The sequence below is a fragment of the Ursus arctos genome, unplaced genomic scaffold (assembly GCF_023065955.2).
Source record: "Ursus arctos isolate Adak ecotype North America unplaced genomic scaffold, UrsArc2.0 scaffold_31, whole genome shotgun sequence".
Classification (NCBI taxonomy): domain Eukaryota; kingdom Metazoa; phylum Chordata; class Mammalia; order Carnivora; family Ursidae; genus Ursus; species Ursus arctos.
This window is the reverse complement of record NW_026622997.1, coordinates 33,739,968-33,749,868: the sequence shown is the minus strand read 5'-3', so window position 1 is coordinate 33,749,868 and position 9,901 is coordinate 33,739,968. Positions and strand designations below refer to the sequence as shown.

At 36.8% G+C, this 9,901-nt stretch overlaps 2 pseudogenes; both read right to left on the bottom strand.

The window, feature by feature from the left end:
* Positions 1-5,745: 5,745 nt before the first annotated feature.
* Positions 5,746-5,865, bottom strand: LOC125283590 (U4 spliceosomal RNA; annotated as a pseudogene).
* A 1,067-nt stretch (positions 5,866-6,932) lies between these two features.
* LOC125283553 (olfactory receptor 4F6-like) lies at positions 6,933-7,870 on the bottom strand (annotated as a pseudogene).
* Positions 7,871-9,901: the final 2,031 nt, after the last annotated feature.

The following is a 9,901-nucleotide window of genomic DNA, read 5'->3' as shown; positions in this document are numbered from 1 at the left end:
TATTTGGGTATTGAAGTTATTTAGTTGCAGTTCACATTACAACAACCAAATATGTCTTTGTTAATAGTTGTTACATTGACCAATAATTTAAAAAATATATAAATTTTATATGTATATATTTTAATACATTTGATGTTTACAAAATGAGATCATACTGTTAAAGTTCATTATAACCTACCTTTTTTCACTTAAATAATGTATTTTCCATATTCTTAGTTTTCTTAAACACCATTTAATTGTTAGCAGAATATTATATCCTAAGATTCCTGTAACTCATTGAAGAAAGTAAGCCCCAACTGTAAGAATTCTAGATTGCTCAACTTTTTACACAAAACAGTAATGTTGCTCTAAGTTGTTGCTTATAGGCTACGCTTAGAGATAGACAGTTTAGACATGTATCTTCTTCTTAGAGTAACAGACAATAACACTAAATTTCAAAGTCAAATGAGATTATTAAAGGACCCAAATGAATGAAAATGCGGCAACCTCCATGGCATTAGTGCCCTCTACTTTCTCCTTACAGGTCAACCCAGAACAAGCCACACAATGGAGTCCATGGAATAAGTAAATCTGTCTGAAGTGTCAGAATTCATTTTGACCACCAGCAGGATATATATAGTTTTTTCTCTCTGCACTTTTCCTAATTGTCTATGTGGCCATAGTTTCAGGTAACTTTCTCATTGTGGTCACACTGCTTTACATCCCAAACCTGAACACCCCCATGTACGTTCTTCCTGGAACTCTCTCCTTTATGAATGACCTTCACTTCCATTTCCACTGTGAAGACGATTGTGAAGTTGGTTAAAAAAAAAAAAGCATAAGACCATTTCCTTTGCTGAATCTTTCTCCTTCACCTACTGGGTGGAGCTGAAATGGAACTTTTGGTCTCCATGGCATATGACAGATATGCGGCTATTTATAAGCCCCTACACTGCATAACCATCATGAACAGGAAGGTGTGTGTTTTGCTGGTAGTGACCTCATGATTCTTAGGTCTTCATTTAGGGCTTCAGATAGTCTGTTGTGAATTTGCCTTTCTGTGGTCCCAATGTGGTGGTCAGCACTTCCTGTGATCTCCCTCTGGTCACTAAGCTTGCCTGCATAGATACCTATATCGTACAGATTGTCACTGCTGCCAGTGTGGGATGATCTCCCTGAGCTGGTTCATGACTTTGCTTATCTCCTACAGTCCGATCCTCAAAACCATTAAGAGTCACTCTTCTACTGGGCTGTCCAAAGCTCGTTCCACTTTGATCACATCACAGTGGTGATTCTCTTTCTTGGCCCATGCATCTTCACCTGTATCTGGCCCTTCAGCAACAACTCTGTGGATAAGTTCCTTGCTGTATTTTACACCGTTGTCACCCCATCTTGAACCTAATTATCTACACTCTGCGAAACAAAGAAATGAAGAAATTCTGGCATGATTATGTGAGTTCTAGCAAGGATATTTAGATTAAAATTATAATTTAGAGAGAAACAAGTTTTTAAAAAATTTTAAAGAAAACTTTACATCTTTTAAAAACTTTCATTGACTTATAGAGAGTAAGTCAAGTATAAGGCATATAAAAGTCAGACCTTCAAAGATATTTTGAATGCAGTAACAACAAAAAAGAAATCAATGCCTTTATATATTTTAAATGATGCTGATTGATTATAAAAATTGTCCATTAAAAACCCATCTGTATTTGGGGCACCTGGCTGGCTCAGTCAGTGAAGCATGCAACTCTTGATCTCAGGGTTATAGGTTCAAGCCCCACATGGGACATAGGGATTACTTAAAAATAAAAAAACTTTAAAAAAGTCATTTGTATTTAAGAGGAGTGAGTAAACATGTGCTTTAGCAATGTATTAAAATGGTATTGGTTGAAAGGGAAAATAAAGTGAAGCCCCAGAAATTCCATCAGATTTTTCTGTATGGTCAGATTGATTTGGCACTTACCATGGGACCGAAGTTGGTTCTCTACTTTCTCAATAATATTAATGTTTCAGTCAGCTTTCACACGTGGTGCCTCCTAAGAAAACAGTGATTCTGAGTTTCAGTATCTACGTATATACTGCCAAAAACACTCCTTTTTCTTGTTGTCTCCAAAATGAGATGTTTTAGATGCTTTTAAGGCTGCTAATATCGTCCAATATTATTTCTATCTCAGAAACTATGTACCTGACCACAAAAAAAAGGGGGGGTACAAAATTCAGAAATACAATGATTTTTCCTTAAGGATAATTTGAATTTGAAATATGTTTAATAATAAATCACATCATGCATTAACATTTATACTTTGGATATTGTCACATCACTAGTAATTCCCACTGATAAAGTACAGTTCCATGGAGTTTCTCTAGTTGTGAACTTGAACAGATTTATTCACAACTTCTCTTTAGTCCTCTCTGTATTATATGACATTGATACACGAGTTAAAAACAGTAGCAACAGAAAGTTGTATTTTATCCTTTTAAGGAATCTAATTGTGGGCAAAAGTGGAGTCCTAACAACAAAAGAGGATCAATGTGTATTTTTAGTAGTTTTTTTTCTTCTTTTATGTATCATATGACATAATCACAAAACTAGAATTTAAGATTATGGAAAACCTTGAAATTAGGGAAGAAATTTGAAGTAGTGGCAGCAAATGTGGTTACAGAGACAAAAAGCATAGGAAAATAATCCTGTGTATTCACTCAATGAAAATAAATAATCTGAATAATACCAAACATAAGCAAAGGTTTTCTTTAACTTTAACAAATGGCGATATAAACCCCTACAGGAGAAATTTTAAAATGGATAAGTCTATTCTACTATGGTCAAACTGTCTCCAAAAGCATTGTGATAAATTCAAATTTCCCTATAGATTATTTCCTTATGTTCCATTAAAAATAAAGAAATATTCCCATTCTACAGACAAATACAAATTGTTTGTGAACACGAACCATAAACAAAACAGAAGCAGTGCGAAAGAAGCACACACACACACATTGATTCTACTACAGAGGCACATGCTAAATGCCTACACTACTACCTCCCAGTCAGAAGATAAAGATATTTTAACAATATCTAGGGAACTATGAGAGGAGAATTTTTGGGTCAGCCACAATAACTATTAGAGAATATGAAAGAACCCAAGGCATTTAGAGAACTCCCTCATGTCCCACGAGTCAAATTTCTATTTGACACATCCATGCCAAGTACTCTTACCACTGGCAGAGTAGGAAACATGGGACAGCTTCACACATAGATCACACACATGTAGACATATTTGCTGATGTGTTCGATGGGGCCTGAAAGAGTCCCTCGCCCAAAAACTCATTCAGTATAGTCTACCACATGATCTGAAATTCCACTGCATTTTTTCAATCTTTTAGTAATAAATTTGCTTTTAACACATTCATTGAGATACCACCTTATGCCAGTTAGAATGGCAAAAATTGACAAGGCAGGAAACACTAAATGTTGGAGAGGATGTGGAGAAAGGGGATCCCTCTTACACTGTTAGTGGGAATGCAAGTTGGTACAGCCACTTTGGAAAAGAGTGTGGAGGTCCTTTAAAAAGTTAAAAATAAAGCTACCCTATGACCCAGCAATTGCACTACTGGGTATTTACCCCAAAGATACAGATGTAGTGAAGAGAAGGGCCATATGCACCCCAACGTTCATAGCACCTTTGTCCACAATAGCTAAATTGTGGAAGGAGCCGAGATGCCCTTCAACAGGTGACTGGATTAAGAAGATGTGGTCCATACATACAATGGAATATTACTCAACCACCAGAAAGAACGATTACCCAACATTTGCAGCAACATGGACGGGACTGGAGGAGATGATGCTAAGTGAAATAAGTCAAGCAGAGAAAGACAATTATCATATGGTTTCTCTCATCTATTGAACATAAGAAATAGCAGGGAGATTGGTAGGAGAATGAAGGGAAGAATGAAGGGGGTGGGGGGTAAACAGAAGGGGGAATGATCCACAAGAGGCTATGGACTCGGGGAAACAAACTGAGGGCTTCAGAGGGGAGGTGGGTGGGGGACTGGGATAGCCCAGTGATGGGTACTAAGGAGGGCACATACTGCATGGAGCACTGGGTGTTATACACAAACAATGAATCATGGGACACAACATCAAAAACTAAGGATGTACTGTATGGTGACTAACATAACATAATAAAAAATTATTATAAAAAATACATTCATTACTTAAATACACAAAAATACAAACGGTAGCACATCTTCTTGTTTTCAGTCATGCATATCATATCATGACTGAGTTTATTAACACTGCTTTTCTACGACAACGAGCTGAGGTCAGACCATTGCAGAAACGGTGGCCTGATGGGTGCAGAGACTAGGAATAGACAGGGAGAAGATAGAGAAAGATGGGACAACAGCCTAGGAAATACAAAGATTTTACACATTTTTTTTTAAATTTCTTAGACAAGCTTTGATCATTCTATAATGAAGAGCACTGGCCAAGAGGAGAGAACAACTTGGAAGTTCTATTTGTATAACAGGAAAATGGGTCTAACTCCAAGAAACTGCACCTGAGATCTGGGGTCCTAGCTGGAATCCCAGACTCTGCAGGCACTGCTATCCAGCACATTCACATTCTGAAAGGAACTGAGTACAGTTGACCCTTGAACAACATGGATTTGAACTACCCAGGCTCACCTATAGGCCAAGTTCTTTTGAAAAATACAGTACACTACTCTAAATGTATTTTCTCTTCCTTATCATTTTCTTAATAGCATTTTCTTGTGTTCTGCTTACTTTATTAAAGAATACAGTATATAATGCACAAAATATATAAGATATATGTCAATCAATATTTTATGGTATTGTTGGTAAGGCTTCCAGTCAACACTAGGCTATTAGTTGTTAAGTTTTGGGAGAGTCAAAAGTCACACATGGATTTTCAGCTATGTAGGGGGTTAGCACCCCGAATTCTTGCTTTGTTCAAAGGTCAACTGTATTGTCTCTATTCCATACAAACACTTTGTGAATGTTCACAGACACTCAATTCATGATCACCAACACTTGCAACAACCTAAATGGATAAGGAAGCTGCAATTGACGCATTCATTATTTGTGTATTGATCAATAAAGAGGAATAAACTAGGATGGGCTGTGTGAGAAGTTTGGAAAATGATCTCACCAGAAAAACAGCAATAACACTGGAAAAAGTTTTCAGACAAAAATACCCAAAACAAAATAAAATCCTTAAACTTTTTGAAGTCTCTGGAAAAAAATAACCAGAGGGCATACAACAGGTTCAGAAATATTTATTCAAGAATCTTGATAAGAGCATGGGGAGTCTGACATTTAAGCCAGAGTGTGCTCCTATTTCTCTCAGTTCTATGCTGTGACAGTTCTCTGCTACACAGGTGCTGCGTCCCATAAAGAGGCAGCTCCCTCTGTCTCTCCAAGATCCAGAAGTGGGACAAAGAAATTTCCAATCAGATATTTTGAACTTCTGATTCTCATATTCTTCTACAACTTGTGTTGCAGATTTAATGACATTTCATGTATGATGGAATACTATCATATATTTTTCTCTGCTTCATGGCTGGAATCATTATCGGCATATGCCCAGGTTGCAACAGAAACAGATTTTAACTGGAAATTAAACTGACACTTCAGGTTACCTCATAAAAAGTTACCTACATACTTAGATACATGTATAATCCTCAAGAAAGTTTCTAAATGGGGGATTTTTCTTAGAAAGACTTTAGATGTTTAGCTTCAGAAAGAATGTTTATCTTAAAGGTACAAGAAATAGTATCATCATTTTTATTTTCGGGAAAAGTTTTCAATTAGCAATAATCGCGCCTCGGATAAACTTCATTGGCTATGATACTGCCACTGCGCAAAGCTCATTTTTATTTTCAAACATGAAAGGAGGAGACATTATGGAAGCTATTTCAATCTACGTCTAGACTGTACATGAGAAATACAATATGAAATACATAAGGAAGGAAATTACATCTCAATATAAGAATAAAATTTCAAAAACCAAAGCTTCAAAAGGCATTGATTTACTCTGTGTGTTGGTGAACTGTCAGGCCTGCAAGCCTAAAAGCACAGCCTTAATGCTTGAGCATGGAGTGGTGTTCAGTACTGCATGTATCCATGGTTGAGTAATACTACATTTGAATTCCTTCTCTTTAACATTTCCAAAATCCCATCCTAGTTCTACTCTCTTTAATGAATGCTACTTCTTAATTCATGTCCTTCTAATGTCAGCACACATTTAAAGGGTATAGTTAAAAGCAAAGTTGAGAGTAAGAAGATATAACTTTTCCCTCTTAGAAACCAGATCCTAATATGATCTCAAATACTAATAACTGTTTAACTATTTTCGTTCACTTTATTGTTTTCTGCATAGGTGAATATCAGATAATATTTAATCTATGAAAAAATTATGTTCATGCAACAGAGTGTATCTGTTAACATAAGTAATAAAGGAAAGAAAAAAGCAATAGCACACCTGAATCAACTTAAAAACAAGCCTGCTTTGCTTGCCAAAAATAAGTTGTAAGAACCGATCATTCTCTTTACATGAGAATATGTTCCAACCCAGTAACACAGAAAAAAAATTTACATCATTGCTCTGCAAACACAGTACTGTGACTTCAAATTCATAAAACTTTCCGAGATTCTATGGACTATGCAAAATGTAAGCCACACAAAATGTGTATTTTCAGTATTGTAAAATTTTGTAAAATATGCAAAATAGTCTTAGACATACATATGTGTATATATATATATATATATATATATAATCACACTATTGGCCATTAACATGGAATAAACTATCCAAGATTTTTGAATTGCTTAAATGAAGAAAGAAAATTAATTGTTTTAAGATAGTATATAACCCTTTAAAATTTAGGCACACAGTATTACTTTCAGAAGGCACCGCTTGTTTTCTCATGAGTTATTTAGATCATTCTCAAACTCGGGAGTTGACTATGCAGCCTCTTCATTGCCATCTTCATGTCCCTGTTCCTCAGTGTGTAGATAACAGGATTCAGAATGGGTGTAATCATAAAGTCCAAAATGGCAAGAAATTTATCCACTGACACGGTGGGAAATGGCCACACATAAACAAAGATGCATGGTCCAAAGAACAAAATCACCATGGTGATGTGAGCTGACAGAGTAGAAAAGGCCTTAGACAAACCACCACGTATGGAACGTTTCCACACAGTGACCAGGATGAAGATATAGGAGATAAGCAATAAGAAGAAGGTGCCCATGGAAATGAACCCACTGTTGGCAGTAACCATGAATTCCATTCCGTAGGTGTCTGTGCAGGCAAGTTTGATAAACCAAGGAAGGTCACAGTAAAAGCTATCTATCTCATTAGGACCACAAAAAGGCAAGTGGCCAACAAAAGCTAACTGGGCCACTGAATGAATGAAGCCAATAGCCCAAGCACCAGACAGAAGAAAATGTACATCTGCGGGCTCATGATAGTCATGTAGTGGAGGGGCTTACATATGGCCACATATCGGTCCAGGGCCATGGCAATGAGCAGCACCATCTCTGATCCACCCAGGACATGAAGGACAAATACCTGGATGATACATCCCTGAAAGGATATGGTTTTGTGCCCTGAGTGCAGATCAGATATCATCTTGGGAACCGTTCAGGTAGAAAGACACAAATCAATAAATGAGAGACTGGCTAAAAAGAAGTATATGGGGGAAAGTAAGTAAGGGCCAAAGGTCACTGTGAACACCACAAGGAGGTTTCCCAAAACAATTGCTACATAAAACACTGTAGAGAAAACAAGGAGAAAGTGCTGCACTGGTCTATAGGTAGAAAGTCCCAAGAATACAAATGGAGACACTTCAGAGTAATTTGCTTCATACATTGGCTTTGCCTGGTGAACCTAAAAGACCAAATCAAAATAATGAAGAAAGAATTTATCAAAAATTATTATTTAAAAACACAGATTTGAGCTTTCGTTAAGTCTGATTTTAAGAAGAAATCTTCAGTAACAGCCATAAGGTGTTTTCTTTAAAGTATCATTTAAAAAAAAATTTTAAACATTAACTTTTTAAAAAACATTCATATATTAATTTATCCATTCAGCTAATATACATAAAGAGAATAAGGTAATAATCCTATTGAGGATCTACCATCTGACTGGTACTGTGTCAAGTTTTGAGATAAAACACTGATCTTGACTTCAGGAGGTTTACAGGCTAATGGTGGATCTAGACATTAAACAGCTTTATACAGATAGAACTCTGATAATAGATTTACAGGAAACGAACAAAATACCATCAGAACTATGTGACTCATTCAAGTGGTGATTGTTCAGATTCTGCTGAACAAGGACTTACTACTGAAAAGTAGAGTCCAGACTATGGAAACACCATGTGCAAAGATGATGAGACAGAAAGGTTAGCAGGGCAAGAGGATGAACAATTGAAATCAGGCTGGAGTAATAGGCCAGCCAGGATGGAAGCTTGTATCTGTGAATTGAACTTTGCCTTACATCCTAAGAGCAATAGAAAATTATTGGGGATTTTAAGGAGTTGCTTGCTATATTTCTGCTGTCAAGCAGTCACCAAAGCTTTGATGTAAAGAACTGAATGAAAAGCCTAAGTAAACTTAGTGACCTCTCAGATTACTGAAGAATCATACATCAGTGTGGACAAGGTTAATTATTCAATCAACAGTGTTGGCACAAGGAGATGAAACTTGGAAAAATGTAGGTCTTTGCCTTTCAACATGAACTCAAGGAAATTTTCAATGGATATTTAAATGTCAAGAAAAAAACAAAAGACTGTCTTTTTCCCACCGGATGTTTTTTCCTGCTTTATCAAATATTAGTTGCCCAAAGAGCCAAGAGTCCAACAGTCTCTTCAATAAATGGTGCTGGGAAAATTGGACAGCTACATGCAAAAGAATGAAACTTGACCACTATCTCACACCATACACAAAAATAAACTCCAAATGGATGAAAGACCTCGATGTGAGACAGGAATCCATCAAAATTCTAGAGGAGAACATAGGCAGCAACCTCTACAACGTCGGCCAAAGCAACCTTTTTCATGACACATCCCCAAAGGCAAGAGAAACAAAAGATAAAATGAACTTATGGGACTTCATCAAGATAAAGAGCTTCTGCACAGCCAAGGAAACAGTCAGAAAAACTAAGAGGCAGCCCACAGAATGGGAGAATATATTTGCAAATGACACTACAGATAAAGGACTGGTATCCAAGATCTACAAAGAACTTCTCAAACTCAATACACGAGAAACAAATAAACAAGTCAAAAAATGGGCAGAAGATATGAACAGACACTTTTCCAATGAAGACATACAAATGGCTAACAGACACATGAAAAAAATGTTCAAAATCATTAGCCATCAAGGAAATTCAAATCAAAACCACACTGAGATACCACCTTACACCAGTTAGAATGGCAAAAATAGACAAGGCAAGAAACAACAATTGTTGGAGAGGATGTGGAGAAAGGGGATCCCTCCTACATTGTTGGTGGGAATGCAAGTTGGTACAGCCACTCTGGAAAACCGTGTGGAGGTCCCTTAAAAAGTTAAAAATTGAGCTACCCTATGATCCAGCCATTGCACTACTGGGTGTTTACCCCAAAGATACAGACGTAGTGAAGAGAAGGGCCATATGCACACCAATGTTCATAGCAGCAATGTCCACAATAGCTAAATCGTGGAAGGAGCCGAGATGCCCTTCAACAGATGACTGGATTAAGAAGTTGTGGTCCATGTATACAATGGAATATTACTCAGCTATCAGAAAGAACGAGTTCTCAACATTTGCTGCAACATGAACGGCACTGGAGGAGATAATGCTAAGTGAAATAAATCAAGCAGAGAAAGACAACTATCATATGATTTCTCTCATCTATGGAAC